The sequence below is a fragment of the Hipposideros armiger genome, unplaced genomic scaffold (assembly GCF_001890085.2).
Source record: "Hipposideros armiger isolate ML-2016 unplaced genomic scaffold, ASM189008v1 scaffold_62, whole genome shotgun sequence".
NCBI lineage: Eukaryota > Metazoa > Chordata > Mammalia > Chiroptera > Hipposideridae > Hipposideros > Hipposideros armiger.
The window spans coordinates 3,086,573-3,108,342 of NW_017731412.1; positions in this window are offsets into that span (position 1 = coordinate 3,086,573).

A 21,770-nucleotide genomic window follows, 5' to 3' on the forward strand; every position below is an offset into this window, starting at 1 on the left:
ATCAGAATCCCTCCATACTGCTGACTCCTACGCTCTGCCTCTTCCTTTATCTCCTCTCCAGCAAAATGTACATATCTGATTTCCCATAGCACGAACATTCTACTCTCTTGGAGAAAGGCCATCAAAGAGGTTAACTGCTTATGTGAATAATATTGCTGGGTACTCGAGGGAATTAAAAATTCTTACAGATATTCTCTCCAGGCCAACATTTTTTCATATGCTTTGGACCGAAAGTTGGGAGAGACCTGAGTTTTCAGTTCTGTTACTAACTTGGCATGTGTCAAGTTGGGTCTTGGTTTCCCATCTGTCGAATAAAAAAGAACAATAAAAACACTTCTATAAATACCCTGTATTAGACGATGCTCTGTGTGTTTCAAATGCATTGTCCAACTTAACCCTCCCAGTTGGGGTATCAACAGCTTTGCGTTCCGGTCGTAGCAAGTTCTGCCACTGACTAGCTGCGTGAGCTTGAGCACGTCACTCTACCAGCTAGATCACATCAGTTTCTTCAGTTGTAAAGTAGATTCAATAATAGTACCTACTTCACAGTGGTCGGAGTAGTAAATGAACTCGTGCATGTAACAGCGTAGGACATAGTGTGTGTCACATGATAGGTCCTCGAAACCAGGTGGCAATTACTACAACTCTCCATCTAGCTGTGTCTCCATCTGGCGGCTTGGTTCACTCATGCAGTGAATATATTTTTTTTTCACCCAATCTACATTAATTAAGCACCTACTCTTTTTTTTATGAAGTTTTAAAAAAATTATTAAAAATATTTTTTTATTGGGGAACAGTGTGTTTTTTCCAGGACCCATCAGCTCCAAGTCAAGTTGTTGTCCTTCAGTCTAGTTGTGGAGGGCGCAAGCTCAGCTCCCAAGTCCAGTCACCGTTTTTAATCTAGCTGCGGGAGGCACAGCCCACCATCCTATGTGAGAGTCAAACCCGCAACCTTGTTGTTCAGAGCACCTGCTCTAACCAACTGAGCCACCTGGCCACCCAAGCATCTGCTCTTGAAGACAACATATAGGCTAGTGGGGGACCACCAAATAGATACAGTTCTTGAAATCCATGGACCTTACTCTCAAATGGACTTGGACAATAATCAAATGAGGCATCAGAATATTTTCCTTTGACTCCTCCTGGAGTTTCTGAAGAGTCAGTGCACATCCTCAGAGGGAGATATACACAAGGACGGCATCTGTCAGTGAATTTCTTTTTTTATTTTTATTTTTAAAGACTTTATTGGGGAATTGGGGGAGGGGAACAGCATTGGGGAATTGGGGAAGGGGAACAGACAAGTTGCTGCCCTTTTGTTCTTCAGTCTAGTTGTGGAGGATGTTGCTTCACTGGCCCATGTTGGTATTATCATTGCGCTGTTCCTGGGTGAGCCAGATCAGTCACTGGCCTCTGAACGGCTGCTCACAGCAGCTCATGGCAGCTCACGAAAGTTCATGCCTGCTGCCGGCCAGCCCCACTGCAGCCTACGCCATCACTGGTGACTCATGGCAGCCCTACTCCAGGTCAAGCTGTTGTTCACCATCTTAGCTGTAGAGGGCGCAGTGTCACTGGCTTTCATGTGGGATCTGAACCGGGGTCCTGCTGCTCAGAGCTGGCATCCCAAGCCAACTCCTAACCAACGTGCCACTCGCCGGCCCTGTCAGTGAATTTCTGATGGCTTGTCTTCAGGATGTCCCTTCTCTGGGGGGGGATCCTTTGGGTCAGGCCAGTGGTGGTCCTATGGGTCCCAGTCTTCTTCCATCTAGGATGCTGTCTTGGGGCTCTTTCAGGATCCAGAAGGGGATACATCATGCCCTTGAAACGCTTAGAGTTATCCACCGAGATAGTTTCAGTTCATCCCTGTGCTATACCTGCTTCAACTGCTTGGGCTGAGGCCACTCTTGGTTTCACCCTCCAACTTCCAGGTGAATTATTGACCAGACAGATGGAAGAGGCAGGACATCATGTTTCCCAGAGGTCCTGACAAGGTCATAGGCAAACAGAGAATATGGTGTTGTCCTCAGAGCTGGCTGAGAAAGTGCCCGGGACGTCTGGTTATTAAGACAAAGAACCACAGTGCAGAGGGGCAAGAGATGGCTTTGGGTCAAATCCTCATTCTGCTAATGGTCAAGTGACCATGTGGAAAAGTCCGTTTACTGTGCTTTGTCAGTGTTCCCTATCTGTGAAATTGGCTGAATGTTGCAGCCTTGTCGTGAGACATAATCAAAGGTGCACACTGAGTGTTCAGCGCAGTGCAGGGCCATATTTTTGTTATTAGTCAACTTCGCGTGTTCAGGGGATGTGAACATTTCTGCCTCTGGAAGGATTTCTCCCCCCCCCCCCCCCCCAAGTGCTCTTACCAAAACATGAACTCATTCCCAGCCTTGTAGGGACTTGACGTAAACCCACCCACTCGCCTGTGAACAGAGGATGCTAACACAATGTTTTGGCCCTGAGAGCCAGTTCCGTCAAGAGTAGTAAAATTGTTGTGGTTAAGCCCCTAGAGTTGTTTGGGAGAACTGAGAGGTCTTGGGGGAGCCGACAGGAAGTGGCTGGGCAGCCCTTAGACTCCAGTAATGGGAAAGCTATGCCAGCAATTTGCAGCATCCCAGCTGAACCTGGGCGAGCTCAGCTTCTGGGGATCAGGAAGTCGGGAAGAGCGGTTGTTCTCTGGTCCCTCTGGGGCTGGGGTCAGCATCAGTGCTTGCAATGGCTAGATAAGGCTGGGTAGGGTATGGTAGAGGTGGCCAGATGTCCAACAGAAATCTGAGACCTCTTGCTGTTTCCTGACCGAGGAGCTGTCGCTTGGAGGTGATTATCACTTGGAGGCAGGATCAATAGTTCCTGGCCCTCTCCTCCCAACCCCCCTGCAACCCTGTAGGGTCACATGACTGGGTCCTACCCGTGCAATGTGAGCAGATGTGTGTCATTCCTGGGCCAGAGACTTTAAAAAAGCAGTGGGGCTTCATGCTCACTTCTCCTCTGTCATACTGCGGAGGACGCTGAGGTCCTGAGGGGTGGTAGACCCACAGGATGGGACATGCCTGGGTCTCTGAATCTCACGTGGAGGAATGCTGATACTGGACTTTTATGTGAGCACAAAAAAGAAATTTCCATTGTGTTAAGCCACTCAAAATTTTCAGCTTATTCGTTACAGTAGCTAGTGTTGCCCTGTTATACAAGTTAGGTCTCCCTAAATTCAACTGATCCTTAGCCCTCCCACTCACTGTGACTCTTTGCCTCTGGGATGGCAGCTGTAGTGCCCCCTCCCCCCACCCTGCACCACCAGCTGTATCTTGACTCTTTATATTGGAATGAGTAGGGGTGACCGGTTAGCTCAGTTGGTTAGAGCGTGGTGCTGATAACACCAAGGTTGCCGGTTCAATCCCTGCATGAGCCACTGTGAGCTGCGCCCTCCCTAAAAGAGTCAACTATGCCATTGTGGCATGAAAGCAATGTGTAACCAAGGACCATGGCTGTTCCCCAATAAAATTAAAAAAAAAAGAAAAAAAAGTGGAAAGAATAAAAAGTACTAACCACAGCAAGTGTTGGTGAGGATATGGAGAAACTGGAACTCTCCTAGGCTGCTGGGGGGAACGCAAAATGGACCAACCACTTTGAAAAACAGGTTAAGAGTTTCTTCACAAGTTAAGCATACGCCTACCTTATGATCCAGTCATTCTCCTTTTAGGTTATTTACCTGAGTGAGATGAAAGCGTATGTTCATAGACTTGTACACATGTGCTCCTAGCAGCTTTCTTTTACTTACCTAAACTCGACACTGATTCTCCAGCATTCCCCGAGGCCTGCTGAGTGTCCTGCCCACGGTTTCCATGACATGTCGTAGAAACTCCCCTTGTTAGGCCTCCCTTTACATGGAATCCTTTAGAAAAATCTTGAATCAGCGTGTGCGTGTGCGCGTGCGTGTGCGTGTGTGCGTGTGTGTGTGTGTGTGTGTATGTTTTAATTAGTGTTTTCCAGGAAGTACTTCTCAATCTCCCTCCTCTTGGGCACATGGTAAAATGCATTCCTAGTCCCTTAAAGTGGCCAGGTGACTTGCGTTGGCCATTGAAAAGCAAGTGAATGTGATGTGTATTATTTCTAGATAGAAGCTTTCCGAGCTGTTCTGTATGATGGCACTCTCTATTTCTTTTTGCTATAGGGACCCACAATGTTTTTGGTAGTGATTTCTTACTTCTAACTTTCTGTCTCAGCCTGGGTCCCGGACTGTGGATGATGCTGGAGTTTCCAGCTGTTTCCAAAAGAAAACACAGATAAAGCAAGAACGAAACTTTGCTTGATTTAATCCATAGGTATATTTGGATTGTTTGTTACTGCAGCATAACCTGGCCCATCCTGACTGATGCAATATCTAACCTTTCTTAGATAAACAGCTCCTAGCTTCTCTTTACCCTAGAACACACCAAACAAAGCTGCTCAAGTGAGAAGCAGCTTGATTAAAGAATCCGTATCTGGGCCGGCCGAGTGGCGCGATGGTTAAGAACTGGCTTGGGATGTCAGAGGGCCCTGGTTAGGATCCCACATGTGAGGGCCAGTGACACTGCCCTCCACAGCTAAGATGCTGAACAACAGCTCAACCTGGAGCTGGGCTGCTGGGAGTCGCCAGTGACGGCGTAGGCTGCAGCCCCTGCTGCAGTGGGTTGCCATGGGCTACCGTGTGTAGCCAGCAGCCAGCATGAGCGGCCAGCAGCCGCAGTGAGCTGCCGTCCAGAAGCCGGCGACTGATCTGCCTCCCCCAGGAAGAGCGCAATGATGGTGCCAACTTGGGCCAGTGAAGCAACGTCCTCCACAACTAGACTGAAGAACAAAACGACAGCAACTTGTCTGTTCCCCTTCCCCCAATTCCCCAGCACTCTTCCCATCCCTCCAATTCCCCAATAAAAATCTTTAATAAAAAAAAAAAAAGAAAGAAAAAGAATCCGTATCTGTCTTTGTGACCATGGGTTTGCTTTGTTCATGGTATCTTAACATGATGGTAGGTTACATAGCCTTGCAATGTCCATTGGTTTATTATTCTGAAGAATGACTTCCCATCTCTTTCAGGTCTGTACCTCCTCTCGCCCCTACTACTCTCCCGAAGTAAATGTCAGGCACCCTCACAATAGTCACATCAACCCTCTTGCTTCCAAACCCAGAGTCTGCTAATGGAGAATTGCATATGCCACGTAATTCCACTAAATTCCAATGCTGAAAGCCCTTCCTGGGGATGGCCTGCACCTACCTAACTGAATTTCTCCGACATCGCCCAGTATTTGAAGACCATCCCCGACATCGCACCATTTTTTCAGGTGAAGCTTCATCTGTCCAACAAAGGTTGGACGTAACATTATTTAAACAGAGGGCTGGGCTGGGAGACCAGACCCTGCAAACCTCAGTGAAATACCTTCGTACGCGCCACTTCAGAGCCCAACCCCTGTCTCTCCTACCACTCTCTCCTTGTGCTAACTCCTGTCTTAATGAAGCCATGCGAACCAACCAGCTCTCTTACAAAATGCAGTTTTCCAAGAAACTGGGCTTTCAGTCAAGTCAGAGCTTTTCATTAGAAGTGGCTGGTATCAGCAGACCTCATCCGCAGGTATCTATGGAGTAGATACATCTGAGAAAGCTAGTCAGTAAACAGCCTAGTTGGGTTTGGAGACAAGATTGGTGGAGAAGAGGGTGTGTGTCACCCAGTATTTGGCCTCGGTTTGGATAACTCACCCCCAGAGTTACCCGAAAGCTCATCGTGGGGGCTGGAATTGGGGTAAGAATGGCCCTTCTCGCTGTGGCCTTGGTGATTAATACACCAGATTCGTAAATACACTTACGCATTATCCACACATCCATTTTTATATCAATAGAAAATGCTTTCCAGATGTGCGTTGGAGGTGATAGGCTTTGTGTTGCTGACTTTTTATTTTCTGTTAGGTCTCAGCCCGGCCCGGCACATAGCCCATTGTTTTTATATCAAAAAGACGAGTTGTACCTGGCTTAATAAGCCAGAGGAATTCGCAGCCACCTGAGGGACCTGCAGGAATGCGGCTTTCAGATCTGATTAGAGAGCTGTGGCCAGGTCCCCAGGGTTCTCAGGTTCAGCCGCTTCAGCGTACAATGTCAACCATTGTCTTCCGGGGCTGTGTGCTAAATGATTCAGGTTTCAGCACCCCCCTCTCCTGTAGGCTGTGTGCACAGTCCCAGGGCACACCCGGAGGGGAGCTGACCACTAAGCCTTCTGTGTTGGCTTTCTGGTCTTCTCCTGTCTCTGTAAATGCTGTGTGAGGTGGCCTTGGTAGGGGCACAGAGAAGGAAGCCACAGTTTTGGGTGTCTCCCAGGGAAGTCCCAAACCTCCCCAAGTGGGTGGAGGAGATCTCCAGAACATGAACTTTACAGTCAGAGTCCTGGTCTGGCTGTTGATCAGCTGTGTGACCTTGGGCAAGCCTCTTAACCTCTCTGAGCCTCGGGTGGCTCATCTGTATACTATGAATCTTAACACTTGGGTTATTGTGAAGATGAAATGAGGTGATGCATGGAAAGCCCTTGTACAGAGCCTGGCACGTCACAAGCCCTTCATAAATACTAGCTGATACCATTATCATGATTACTTCTATTATTATTTGAATTTAACTTAAGCCTGGACCCACATGGTGGTCCGTGAGTTTAGAAGTGGGCATGCACAGAATGCCTCTGGACGTCCTTCCTGGCCCTGCCTTAAAGTTTCTCTTGAAACATCCCTGTTTGGGCACATCTCCCAGAACCCCTGGAAATAAACACCATGTCCTAATGTTCTGGAGGCACATCAGTGACTTTGAACTCTAGGTAAGTATTTTTTTTTCTTCTTTTCTTTTTGGAAGGGCCTGTGGTGATTTAGGCCAGGCCCAGATCAGAGGCGTAAAGTGAAATCCTGAGCCAATGCTGGCTCGAGTTTTCCCTTTGCTGGGTGCCTTCTTCTCTGCCCAGGGTGGACCCCAGCTGGGCACAGGCTAGGCACACAGTGAGCACGCATTGGGTGAGTGGGTGCAGGAGACCGGGCTTAGTGAATAGTCACCCTAGAGGAAACCATCACGTGATAATAATAATGACCTAATAGCGATCATGTTCTGGGCACTTAGGTCTGCTACGCCAGGCAGCAGGCTGGTGTACACGGATTTTTTTTCATTTACTCCTTAAGGAATATGCTATGAGATAGACACCATGAAGCCTGTTCAAGAGATAAGGACGTGGAGATGTAGACTGAGTCGCCATGATGGTAAAGGGGAGAGTGTGGGGCGGGTCCGGGGAGAATGATTAAACAGCGCTTCCATCTGTTGATCAGATTATGGGCTTGCCTGACTCAGTGGTCCAAATGTTCAAGATCTGAGTTGGCCTCATGTTGACCTCCCCAGGAGCTGTCCTGCTTTGGGATGACACAGGCGGAAGCATAAAATTAGAACAGCAACCTTTCAATCCTCTCCTTTAAGGAAAAGCAATAGATGAAATGGACCCATTGTTGAACAATTATCTTCGGTCCATAGTTATGTGTCTATATGCACAGAGATATCTGTAAGAGACATAACCACATATTGAAGAGATGGGTACATTTCATGTCTATTATTTTAGTTAAAAAAATTAGATTCCTATTTATTATTTTTACTTGCAGTTTATATACATATATATATATTAATTAAAACATAAATCAGAAAGTATAAAATCATGTACAGTGGAGACTTCTCCTCCCCCTGTTTAGAGACATCCAGTTCTCCTCTCAAGGAACCACCGAGGCTTTCAATGTCTGGTGTGTCTTTTTAGAAAGAGCCAGTTATCAGGGGCTTCCGTTAGGAGGAAGAGAATTTCCCTTTCCATGCATATCTGGTTGGTATCTATTATTTGAGTTTTGGACAACAAGTTTGGTGCAAAGGAAATGAAAGGTAATTAGAAATAATCAAGGACACAGAGACTCCCACATCTTTAGGACCCAGCGTCAGAAGCAGATGCCAAGAAATGGTCTCTCCTTCCCCCAGGACAGCTAGCTGTGTTCTCTGGTTCTCCAGTAGCTCCTGGATCCAGTGGTTGATCCTTCAGCTCCCTGGGAGGAGAAAATCGTGGGGAGGCTTTGATCTCTGGTCACATCACGTTGATCGGTCTCCATGGCAACCACCATGCCCCAAGTGGTGGAGAATGCGCCCCATTGTTTCATCCCCCCCTACCTTCATTCCACCTTAATTACCTGTGAGCTGGGGCCATCCCAGGCTTCCCGTTGGCTTTGATGAGCCTGGAATCTGTGGATGTAGATAAAGTGGCCCGCGTCCCTCCCCAGCTTCCTTAGTCCCTTTCTTCCGTCCTGTCTGACTACAAGGTGCCTCTCTTGCTTGTGAACCCTGTCTGAAGGGGACTCACTTTAGAGCCTCAGTTTTTTCATCTGTCCACCAAGGAGAAAAGTGGTATCCAAATATGAGGGCTGAAAGCTAAACATCTGCAAAGCACAGTGGCTGGTCCATCGCAAATAATTAATAAAGATGACATGTCTTTATTTAAAGAGAGAACGCCTGGGGGCCTGGGTGACTTCTCTAGATTTGGTTACTGGGGTTGACCTCTCAATAGTGATTGAACTTTTATTGTCAGTCTTGGTCTGTCTATCTATCTATCTATCTATCTATCTATCTATCTATCTATCTATCTATCATTTATCTATCATCTATCTATCTATCTATCTATCATCTATCTATCATTGTGTTCTAGCTTGATGGGTGACCTTTCTCTGTGACACACCCCCTGTCAGCTGTCTCCAGTGATCCCATCCTAACATGCTTTTTCTCACCTCCAAGCCTTTGCATATGCTGTTCCCATTTCCCTGAGTGTCCACTCCTGTCCCCCCTTCCCCGGGTTGACTCTAGCTTGCCCTTCAGGTCTCAGCTGAGATGTCACTCTCTCCAGGGTTCTTACGTGATTCCCCAAGACGCCGCCTTAGCCGCTCCCATATCTTCGTGTTTATCACATTGTATGACAACCGTCCGTTTCCTTACGTGTAACCCCCTCCCTCCGTCTGTGAGCACCTGGAGAGCTGGGTCTGTGTTCCGTCCAGTGTTTAACTCCTTTAGCATCTCATTTAACAAATATTTGTTGAGCAGCTACTATGTGTCAAGCTCTATAATCATGAACAAAACAAGAGGATTCTTACCCTCGGGGGGGTTTGTTCTAACGTGGGTGGATGAATGGGCCTAAACTCTGGAATGCCTGACCATCAGCAACATGGAACTTGCTGTTTGGGCATATTGGCCTTCTCGTCTCTATGCATTTGCCTGCATCACCCTTTCTCCAGCGTCTGCTTACCCCATGCCAGAGCTGGGGGATTAAATCGCTGTGGTCATCACTGGGGCTAGAATTGCCCTGCGCTTTGAAAATCTCATTAAAGTAGGGTTTTGAGTGTGTGGTGGCCCACTGGACGGTGGCCCTCCGAGAGCCAGTCGTCTCTCTCTTGGCCTCTGCAGTCCAGGCCCCAGGTCAGGGTTTCCCTGTGAGAAGGCCCTTAGCCATCATGTTCTGCTTCTGGCTGAAGGAAGGTTTTCGTTTCCACGGGGCCTTTTGCACAATTCTGATCTCATCCACAGCTTGATGATGTGATTAATTTAACTCCCAGAGAGGGGTGGGTGAGGCCTGGCCAGAGGCGCTGGGCTTGTCCAGAAACATTTCTATAGAAGTGCCAAGTGACCTGGTGGGACTTGTAGGGCCCAGTGATGCTAAATCACATGTACATTGTTTATTAACAACATTGATGGATTTTTCTGTTAAAAGAGGCATTCCTTTCCCACATAGAGAGTGTTTAAATTAAGTTTGCTTGAGAAACAAACATTTATGCCATAGAGGCACACAACTGCAAAAAAATTTTTTTTGGGGGGTGGGGTGTGATGGGGGATTTGAGGGGAGGTGGAGATGGGTGTTGAACAAGGAAACAGAATAGAAAGACTAAAATCTGGGCAAGTTGCCACCTTCCTCCCTGGGCAGGGTTTGGAAAGACCCAGACTGTGGCCATAATACTTTGCAGGATCGCGTTTGATGAGGGCCCAGCTGGCTGCTTGGCTTTCTCTCTGCTTCTGCAGAGCGGCTATGTTTCTGAAAGGGGGCACCCTGCCTAGAATCCAGGATTCCTGACTCCTATTACCGCCTCTCCACCCAAGGGCCGTGCTTCTGGACATCGCTAGTGTGAAAGATGGTCTTATTCATGCCAGCGGTAGAAGAAAAAGTGTCTTGAGAATCACAGAGAAGCTGATGGGACTCCTCTTGGGTGCTGTATCAAATGTAAGTTTAGCTCCGGGGTAGCAAACTCAGCTGTCTCCTAGGACCAGGCGGGTAGCACAAATGAATGAAGCTGATAAAAAGTGTATTCATCCTGTGGGATCCTGGCGGAAAACAGGTGGTACTCTCCAAGTGGGCCATTTGATGGGGGGGGTTACTCAAGGGGCTGTTTACAGGTGTCTGGGAAGGATAGAAGGGAACTAATGGGGTAGAGGGAAATCAAGAGGAATAGCGTGGTCCCCTGAGGCCAGTAATACTGGGAAGCACTCATCGCCCCTAGCCTGAAGGAGAGGTTACTGAAGAGGCCAGTTCTATGCAGAGGCTCTGGACAGGAGCTCTGACCTTGTGCTGAAGGGCTCAGCCACGCTGCAGACTCAGTGACCCCACAGGGAGGGAGCCAGGAAATATATATCCCAGCTTTTCTCCACTCACCTTACTTCCCCATGTCTCCTCTTGGCCAAGCCCAACTTAAAGGTGAAGAAGGGACCCGTACAGACCCATACGGATCACTGTCCAGTGGCAGAGAGTAGGGTCAGGAAGAGCGGAGACTGGATCTGTGGGGACACGTGGAAGACACTTACCATGGTATAGGGAAGGTTTCGTTTCCACAGAGAAATACATCCCGCGTTCTTAAAAAAGCATGGCCTCCTTTGTCTGCCTTCATCTCTCTGTGGCTTAGTTTCCTAGTCTCTAAAACGGGAAGACAACAACAATAATAAAATAGCACCCACTTTCAAACTCTGAGCGAGTTGTTGTGAGGATTAAATGAATTCAGTCATGTGATGAATTTAGAATATCCCAAGTAAGCGTTAAGTTTTTAGTTCGTTATTATGCCATCATGACCCTTTGTTTCTCTGCTTTTGAAGGGGACATGGGTACCAGGTGTGTTTTACTGTTCCTTTCATTCTTCTAGAAGTTAAACAACAGTGGGAGCTCAAAGATAAAGGGCCACCAACTGGGAGACACAGGGTAAGGAGCGATAGGGAGTGGTGGGGCCTGTGGCAAAACACAGAGTCCTGTCTGCAGGGACCACCTGCCCCTCAGCACTAGCTGATTATGACCTTGTAGGAATGTAGGCTGAGGGTTGCCAGGACTTTCAAGTTTTCACGAAAAGCTGAAAAACTGGAATTTTTATGTGAAAGCTTCTGATTTTTAAACGTTGGCAGATGATGCAAAATTTTAAGAACATATCGTCTGAGCCAACACGCTGTGAGCCAAACAAAACAGGTCTGCAGCCTGGATCCAGCTTACCACATAGCCAGTTGTGATCTTTGGTTAAGCTTATGCCTGTGGACCTGAGGAAGCTGCTGGCTTCTCAAGGGACAAAGCACATGACCTTGGCCCCTGGCAGAAACCTCTTTAGTGAGGTCTGAGATAAGATAAAGCATCCTTGACCGAAACATCAGATGTTCAATCCAGCAGTAAGGGCAGCAGTGAGTGCGGGTGGCCTTTTTCACTAAAGGGAGACATGGCGTGGATTTTACTAGAAGACAGGGCAGTTCTGATATCACATTTATGAGTCAGAGGTGGCCAGGGTCTTGGTTTCATCTGGATGACTCTGTGAAGTGAATTTCGTTTTGCCCACATTTTTAGTTTTTATATTTGTTTGGGGGTAAGGAGAGAGGAAACCTGACTCTGTGATAATATATAAATTCAAGGAATTACCATCAGCCCGCATCCCATGATCCTTCTTGGGGAGAAGCGAGGCTGCAGGCAGAGCTGTATTCCACGCTTCGGGGGGGCTGTCCAACTTAACACAGCCCCAGAGTGGGTTCCAGCTCTCCTCTGCTTTCCTTCCCCTTAAAAATAAATAAATAAATAAATAAAAATGCCGATTTGAATTCCCCATCTTCGGAGAGAGACCCGAGCACACACTCGTGTAGAAATCCTCTCCCTGCACACACATCTGTTATACACATTGCCACGGTGTACTTCGGTTGTTCAACAATGAACAGAATTATTTCCTCTCATTACTCCCCATGTCGCTTCAAAACCGCACTTGGAAAAAAAAAAAAAAAAAGAAAACCACGGAAGGGGGCTTAGCCAATCACACTGCCTGGCCGCCCCAACTTTCCGGACACAGGGGTTGTGGGGGGCTGCAGGCAAGGGGTGAGGCGCTGGGGTGCCGAGGGCCGGAGGGAACAGGGCCATAGCTGTGATGGGTTCCTGTTGCTTCCTGTGTGTCTTTTGTGTGTGTGTGTGTGTGTGTCTGTGTGTGTGTGTGTGGCGGAGGGGTCTGTGCATGTGTCTGCGTGTCTGTCTTTCTGTCTATATTTGTCTGATGACTATATGTATGTGGCCATCTGAGTGCTCTGGGTCAGTTTCTTGTGTGTGTGTGTGTGTGTGTGTGTGTGTGTGTGTCAATTTCATTTCATTTTCTTTTTTTTAAATTTTAATTTAATTTATTTTTTTAAAACTTAGTTTCAGGTGTACAACACAGTGCACTAGTTATATTTTTTACCCCTCGAAGTGACAACCCCTCTCCTCCATCTCTTCATTTTCTTGTTGCCTAGCTTTATTGAGATATTGACAGACAACATATGTAAGTTTAAGGTGTACAGTGTGATCTGATATGTTGCAAAATGATGGTCACCATAAGGTTAATTAGCGCCTCCGTTCCCTCACACAGTTACCTTTTTGTATGTATGGTGGTAACATTTAAGATCTACCCTCTTCACTTGCAAGTATATTGTTAATTATAATCGCCGTGCTGTACATTGGATCCCAAGAAGTTACTCATCTTAGAGCTGGGAGCTTGTACCCTGTGACCAACGTGTCCCCTTTCCCCCTGCCCACAGCCACTGGTGATCACCATCCTACTCTATTTCTGTGAGTTTGGCTTTTTTAGATTCCACATATAAGTGAGATCATACAGTATTCGCCTTTTCTCTGTCTGACTTATCTCACTTGGCATCATGCCCTCAAGGTTCATCCATGTTGTTACAAAAGGCAGAATTTCCTTCTTTTTAATGGCTGAATAATATTCCACTGTGTGTTATATCATCATGATGGGATACAGAGGGTGCCAAAAAATGTATACACATTTTAAGACTGGAAAACTGTATTAAAATTGTAATTCTCACCATATACCAATAACAAAAGATGAATACTAGTCATGTTTGACTTCTGCAATGACAAGAGGTGCTCAAAGTGGTTCCCATCAGCGTCCAGACACTTCTGATTACGGTGAACTACTGCTTGAGCAATGTTGACCCAAGTGTCCACTTGTATACACTTTTTTGGCACCCCTGATATATATATGATATATATCACATTTTCTTTATCCATTAGTTCGTTGATGTCTATTTTAAATAGCAGCCATTTAACAAATGCTTACAATATGCCAGACCCCCTACTAAACGCTTTTGCATACGTAGGTGTTCCTATTTAATCTTTGCAGCAGCCACGCAGCAGAGACAGGTGACTCAACTGAGGCTTGCTCAGCCATTCATCTATGCATTCAAATATCTATTCAGCACTTCGTGTGCACCGGGCAGTCCCAAGCTCGGGGAACTGGCAATGAAGGAGACACACAGACTCCCACTGACTGGGAACTGACGTCCGAGTGGGGAGAAGCACATTAAGACTAGTGAACAAACAAATAGTTCTGACCTAGTAAGCGGTAGAGCTGCACTATGTTTGCAGAGCTTGTTAAGGATGAGGGTTGTCAGCTTGAGCCTGAGCTAGAATTCAAAAGACCTGGACAGGTACCGTGGTTAGCTTGACTTTTTGCAAAGGGCACATCTGTGCCAGGTGAAAAGAAGGCCCAGAGTTGAATGCTCTGTTGGACAGTCGCCTCAGTCCTTTGCTTGTAGGAGTGATATCCCCTTCAGAATTTGGATCTTGCAAACAATACACCCCTTCCAATGGCTGGGGAGAATAAATGAGGTGAGACCCACTTTGTGCATCTTTCTATCTTTCTGCAGCTGCAATGCCTGTGTATACTGGAGATGCAGACTTCTTTTTTTTTCTTTTTTTTTTTTTTCTTTTTGGTCCTGGCTTAAGTCAGAAAGGCATGGATCTGGGCATCACATGGATGGACTAGAGTTAGAACTTTGGCTCAGCCACTTACGGGACGGGTGCCCTAGGGTCAAACGATCCAATTGGGCTTGAGGAGGATACAGACATCAGGCTGAAGCCGGGCCGCCTGGAAGGGAGGAAGTTTCATTTTCAGTTGAATCATGCAGCACGGAGCACTCAGCTCCCTTGGGGCTGGTTCACACCAAAGCATTCCCTCACCACAGCAGCAAAACAATGAACTGTTCCCACAGCAAACAGCTAGTATTTCCTGAGCCTTTTTTACATGCCAGGGACTAGACACTCTTTCCTTTACACGTGCTGTCAAGAGAATGAGGCCGTTTGAGGAATGGAGAAACCGAGGCTCAGCATGGCGAAGATGTTTGTCCCAGGCCACACAGCGAGTAAGCCATACATGTGGGATGCAAGCACGGGTGTCTCTGGCTCCAAGGACAATAACTGTCACCACTACAGCTTCACTGTAGCAAGCATTACAGGTACAAAGCGGGTGTGCAGGGGTCTGGGTGTGCGTAGAAGTGAAGTAGGGTAGGCTGACACTTCGGACGATGGCCTTGGGAGAGGTCCTACCAGAACTCCAGAGTGTTCAGAGAAACAGAGAGATACTCATGGGCCATTGAAAGGTGACCAAAGGAGAGGAAGAAGTTTAGAGGTTGCCTGGGTATCTCCTTGGAACGCTGAAGATGTTTTTCCTCCTTTCCAGAATGCACCATGGCACACTGCCGTCTTGTTTTGCCTTTGTAAATTTGGTGATTACGGAGCTGGGTGTAGAAAAGATTTGGGCTGGCAGGGAGCCTCAGTGAGTTCTGGTATCATTTTGTCTTTCCAGGGAACAAACCCAGCAGAGTGTTCACTTAGGCCGATGGCTCTGTCTTTCCTGTGAAGCACCAGGAATCAGACACTGATTTCTTGTTTGTGTCTAAAGGTGAGGAAAAGGCGTCCTGCCCCTGAGGACCACTGAAGGTACTTGAGGTGGTGAGCCTCCCATTCGTGGAGTTATGTAAGCAGATATTGCACTGATCCATGGAAGGGGGTCTTCTGTTGGACAAAAGGTTGGTTGAGCTCAATGATTTCTGCTGTTCTTTTCAATGCCTGATTCCAAGTTTCTGTGACCTTAAGGGGTTGGTTATATTCAGGGCAAATCAACGGAGACATATGCAGATCCACCACTTCCTCTGAGGCTGAACCACTCAAGAATCATTTGGAAAGTTGTTGTTTTTTTCTCTTGAGCCTCAACAATTCCCTTCTTTTTTTCTCTAAACTCAGGCACAAAGGTTAGCATATTTGACCAATCAGGCATGTGATTTAGAGAAATAGTACTACAGAGCAATTCTGAGCCAGGGTGAAAATCCTGCTCTATCACTGGCTAGCTGAGCGACCTTGAGAAAGCGACTGAACCTCTCTGAACCTTCATTTTCCCATCTGTAAAATGGGGTTGGTGACAGAACCCACCCCACAGTGTGGCTGTGATGGCCGAGATGCTCTATGTAAAGCATGGCCACAGTTCTTGATATGGGAAAAGCACTTCACAGATGTTAGCTCTTATTATTATTTAGTCAACAGAGATGAATTGAAAGCCAGTCAAGTATCAAACCCGGGGAACCAAAGGCACTTGTTCAGAAAGAAAAATAAGATCCTTCTGCTGCTGCAGAAAACCCATCCCTTTCTCCTCCAAGGGGCATCCTTGGAGGAAATGCGAAGCAACCTGCACATCCCTCTTCTCGATTTTCAAAAGTCTTCCCACGAGGTCACATTTGGAGGCAATCCAAGGCTTGGGTGATGGTCGGGCCTTGATTTTATCAGAATCGGCTTTTCCCAACCAGCCTGCACATGCTATTGATATATAATATAGCGTTATTTATGACTTGTTGAATACCCACAGTCTGTTCAGCCCTTTACAACAGATAAAGAAGATAAGTCCAGGGCCCCCAGGGTTTTGTGATTTAAGTGCCTCAGACTCAAAGTGCACTGAGCAGCAGAGCTTGGATGCCCACGGCACGTCGACTCTAAACTCATTTATTCCTCCCCATAAAGAAGACAATTAAGTGAGAGGCTGAGCTTGGATCTTTGTACAGTTTTTCTCAATCTAGGAAAAACAATAACAGCAGATGCTATTAAAAATTAATTAAAAAAGAAGAACTCTCTCTAAACTCAAAACCACGAGCAATAAGTCATCACAAACCATGAAACGGAGGAGGTTTTGATTTCCTGTCGTCCTTTATAAGCCTCCATTCCAACTTTAAAACTTTACCGTCCAAATTATTTACCAGATGGGGACGGGTAAGGGAGCATGACGGGGTTTTTAAAGACAGGGGAAGAAATACGAATGGATGCCATGTTGCCTGGCGGTTCGGCTCACTTAGGAAATTGGGCTTCTCCTAGATAATGTTCTGGCAGCTCATGCTGAGATCTCATTAAACCTGGTGGCCTCACTGCGGTCCGTGATCAGTGAAGTCACGGAGATACATCCATAAGGGAACGTTACTTCACCACCATTGTGTTTCAGGAAAGAAGACAGACCCCGCTGACCCAACACAAAGGAAGTCTCTGGATGTTGGTTGGCGATGCAGTGATTCTGTGTAAAGTTGGCTGATTCTGTGTAAAGTTGCAGGCAAGTTGGATAGATGTGAAGCACGAAAGGGGTTCTCTAAAATGGGAGCGTCCCTTCTTTTGGTCAGTCTGATCCCTCACCCCAGAGAGAAACTTGGGAGTTACGCTGGACTCCTAATCGCCGTTTTTCTCATGTCCATCAGATTGTGGCATGCTACATTCTAGGCAGTTCTTCAATCCACTCGGCGTACACCCAGGGCCTGGCCACCATTCTCTTTAAACTAGAAGACAAGCACAACTTCCTAACTATCTTCTTCTCTTGCTGTTTTGTTTTCTGCTAGATTCTTATGCATTCATTCATTCATTCATTCATTCATAGTAAATGACTTATTGTGGTTTGACATACACATAGCAAAATGCACATACAATAAAGGGCCCAGTTCCATGATGTTTTCACAAAATGAAACCAGGACGTAGGCGACACCTGGAAACACCACATCCCCAGCTCCCCACAATGCCCCCTCATTGTCCTTCTTAGTCACTACCTCACCGCATCCAAGGGCAACCGCTATCCTGACTTATACACAAAGAAGCCTTTACCTGGTTTTGGAGTTTATATAAAATGGAATCATCCACTATGTATAGTCAGTTCTGCTAGAGAACGCTTGTTTAGAAAATGCACATTTGTTCTAGCTCGATTACTATATTTGGGAACAGTGTGATCGGGAGGCAAATTTTGCATTGGATTATGCATGATTTTGTTGCGAGAAACAATAATGGTAGAAAACAGCACCCCACTAACCCGAACCATGGAGGAATACACAAAATGCACACATGGCAAGCACCTACCTACATACCTCAGCTTGCTGTGTCTGTAGCGAGCCACACCGTTCCACACCTGGTGTCACAACGTTCCCATTGCAGAGAGTCTCCTTCGGTCACCCCACAAGCACCCCAAGCTGCAACCCTTTTGATGCCACTTCCACAAGCAAACTTTGGGATGTTTCCAAAGTGCCAGATTTATTGTAGTATTTATGCATTAAAAACCCCCCAAAACTCTTTAACATGTAAAACAGTGCTACCATTTTTACTTTCTATTTTTTTTATGTGTCGCCCACAAAGGTTTTAATGTTGTCCTCCAACCCCATTGTCCTCTTAGGTCCTGGGGCTTTTTTGGAAGGATTTTGCATTGAGCAGTGATTTTTTTTAGGTATGTGTATGTCAGGCCATGGCAGCACTGACTGTATTCTTTTGTGTCTGGCTTCTTTCTTTCAGCACATTGCATGTTTGTGAAATCCATCTTATTACTGCACATGGTTGTGGACTGATCATTCGCAATGCTGCATTTTATGACCGTGCATAAGGATAACACAATTGATTTATCCACCCTACTATGGCTGGGCATTTGGATTATTTCCAGTTTGTGGCTATTTGAAATAGGTGGCTGTGGGCATTTGTGTATGTGTATTCTTGCATTTCTCTTGGGCATTTACCTAGGAGTGTGGGCTCTCAGGGTAGGAGTATATTTGTCTTTAGCTGAAACTCCCAAACGGCTTTCTAAAGTGGCTGTACCAATTTACCGTCCCACCAGAAGTTAGTGAGATGTCCTAGGTTGTCCATTTATTTGTCAACTGTGATATGATTAAAAAAATAAGTATTTGGTTTTGGTCCCGGTTCCTGGCTCACAGCTCTTAAAACCTTTGCCATTTCTCCAGTGGTGGCTGTCTTTTGTATGCTAATGAGATGACTGGTGGCTGGGGCCCCCTAGAATGGGGGCTGGTCACTCCAATGACTAGGGCATGATTAGAGGGTTGGAACTTTCAGCCCTATTGCCCCAAACTCTGGGAAAGGGAGAGGGTCTGGAGATGGAGTTAGTCACCAATGGCCAGCGATTTCATCAATTGTGTCTTTGTAAGGAATGTTCATGAAAACCCCTAAGCAACATGGTTTGGAAAGCTTCATGGAGGTGCTGAGAGGGCGGTGGGCCGGGAGAGGGCTCGGAAGCTCCACGTAACCCTCAGCCCCACCCCAAACCTTGCCCTATGCATCACTTCCGTTTGGTTGCTCTTGAGTTGTATCCTTTTGAATAAAGCAGTAAACACGAGTAAACTGTTTTCCTGAGTTCTCTGAGCCATTCAAGCAAACTACTGAACCTGGGGAAGGGACCCCTCCTTTGTAGCCAACTTGGATGTAAGTGTGGGAATCTTGGGGACCCAATACTTGTGACTGAAGTCAAAGCCATCCTGGGGGACTGAGCCCTTACACATGTGAAATATGGCAGTATCTCTGGGTAGCTAGTGTCAGAGTTGAACTGAATTATAGGGCGCTGAGTTGGTACCTGGAGATTTGGAGAATTGGTTGGTGTGAGGAGTAAACCCACACATTTGGTACCAGAAGGGCTGTGAGGAAAAAATAGTTCGCCAACACATGGTATTATTCGATTTTATTTTTCATTTTAGCCATTCTGATGGATGTCTCACCTCTATTCTTGGCCTGTCTGATGCCTTCACTCTATGCAAGAACCAGAATGGACTTAAAATGTGCAGCTCTAGTTGTGTCTCTTCTTATTAAAAGCACTGTCACTCTGTAGTGCCCTTAGGATGAAGCAAGGCCCCCTGTGGAAGCCCTGACTTCAGCCTGCTACCAATTCATGTTTTGTAACTCTTCTTGCTTTTACTCCATCCTACTTTTCTATTCCTTGAACATGCTTTACTCTCTCTCGTAACTCAGTCTTTGAAACGATGGATCGATCCTTTGTCTGGAACACTGTATATCAGTCCTGCTCTTTTCTTCATTATGAAAACTTCTGAGCATCTTCCGTGTCTCATCTTAATAAAGCATCCCTTCAGCAGGATCTTAACTGACCTCTCGCATTAGTTGACAGTGGGGTCGCCCACCTATGACCTGTGGGCCAAATCCTGCCCACCATCTACTTTTATAAATAAAGTTTTATTGGAACACAACCATGTCCATCCATTTACATGTTCTCTCTCGCAGTGTTTGTGCTATAATGGCATAGTTGAGCAGTTGAGACAGGGACAGGATGGCACAGAAATCTTAAAAAATATATTACTTGACCCTTGGAAGACAAACTTCGTCAACCCCTGGGTTAGATCACCCAGTTTATGTACTCTAATTTAAAGACCCTGTACTTCAGAAAGCTTCATTACACGTGATTCTGTTTCATGTCTCCCTTCTCTCCTGGAACTTAAGCTTCAGGAAAACAGAGACTGCCCTTGTTCTCTGCCATAACCCTGTCTGGCAAACATGGTCATCATATAATCCATGTTTATGGATCAATGAATTAATAAACCAATATTAATTGCTAAGGCAGCTACGGCTGGTTGCCTTTACAATATCCTTTCTCTTCTATTTCCTTAGAAATAGAACTCCAATTTTATGTGACAGCGATGTACCAATCAAAAAGCTCTGTTTCTTTCTAAGCTTTTCTGAGCCAAATATATTCATATGTTCTAAGTTTTGACCGTTGATAGATTCAGTGGAAATGTGCCTTGGGGAGACTGATTAAGAGTTGACACAGCTGATAATGGCATCCTTTTGCCTTCCCTCCTTCATTTCTGCAGCTGCAATCTGGAATGTTTATGTAATGGCTGGCGCTCCAGCAGCTACTTTAAATTATGAGGTAACTCAGAGATGAATGAAAAGATAAAAAGAGCCTGCCTCTAACTCCTTGAAAACTTGATGGAATTGCCATATTGCCCCTAGTTGTCAACTTCAGGGATTCTTTTATGAAAGAAAAAGTGAAATCTTAAGTATGTAAGCCACTTGAGTTGGGCTTAAGTACCTAACCAACATAATTTGAGATCTTATTTCTCTTGATTTATCTGTCTTTCTCTCCTGCCACTTGGACTTACTTCTCCTTTTGGTAAGACCAATCTAAACATGTAATTCCTTTTGTGATAATTTTCAGACTCTCAACTTGGTCTGACACTACATTTGAGCTCTGATGTTGCAATGCACCTCTTTCTGACACATCGCTGGCAATTCACTTTCATTTTCTTAATCTCACTTAAGCCTTCCGTTTTTGACACCTGGCCTCTACCTATCTTCTGAAAAACTCATAGCTTGGAGAAAGGAGAATTGTTAATGTTTTCAGGATGCGAACCAAACTCTCCCTTCTTAGACCTTTATTTGTTCATTTATCTGAGAGAAATTTACTAGCTTGTAATATGCACCAGGCATTGTGCTAAGCACAGCCCTCAAGGGGATTACAAGCTAATATCCCAAATGGACAATGACCATTTCTCTTGCTTAAAAACATTCTATGTATCATCTCTTAATCATCAATTTCTACCTTTCTATCCATCTACCTGTCTAAAGACATTCCACATAGTAAGAGGAAGGTTTCCAAACAGAAATATGTTTGTAACAAAAACACATAAATGACGAGATGATTTAACATAGATGTTGGCAAACTAGGTCCCGTGAGCCAATTCAATCCACCACCTATTTTTGTAAAACTCGAGAACTAAGAATGGTGTTTACCTTTCTCAACGGTTGAAAACAAAACACAAACAAAGGGAGACTAATACTTTGTGACATGTGAAATTTATATGCAATTCAAGTTTTGGTGTCATCGATAAAGTCTTATTGGAACACAGTCACGCCCATTCATTTATGGCTGCTTTCACACTACAATGGCGGAGTCGAAGAGTTGTGAATAGGCCCACAAAGCCTGAAATATTTACTGTCTGACCCTTTACAGGAAAATTTTGCTGGCCACTAATTTAGTAGAATCCCTCCCCATCCCAGCCCCAAATTAAGTGGGAAAATGGTCACAGGGTTTGGCAAAGACACCAAAATGCCTCATGGCTCTTTGTAAGGGACTTCCATAATGAGTAGGTATTTCTCTTATCATTTGATTTTCCACTCCCTTTTTATTTTTATTTTTATT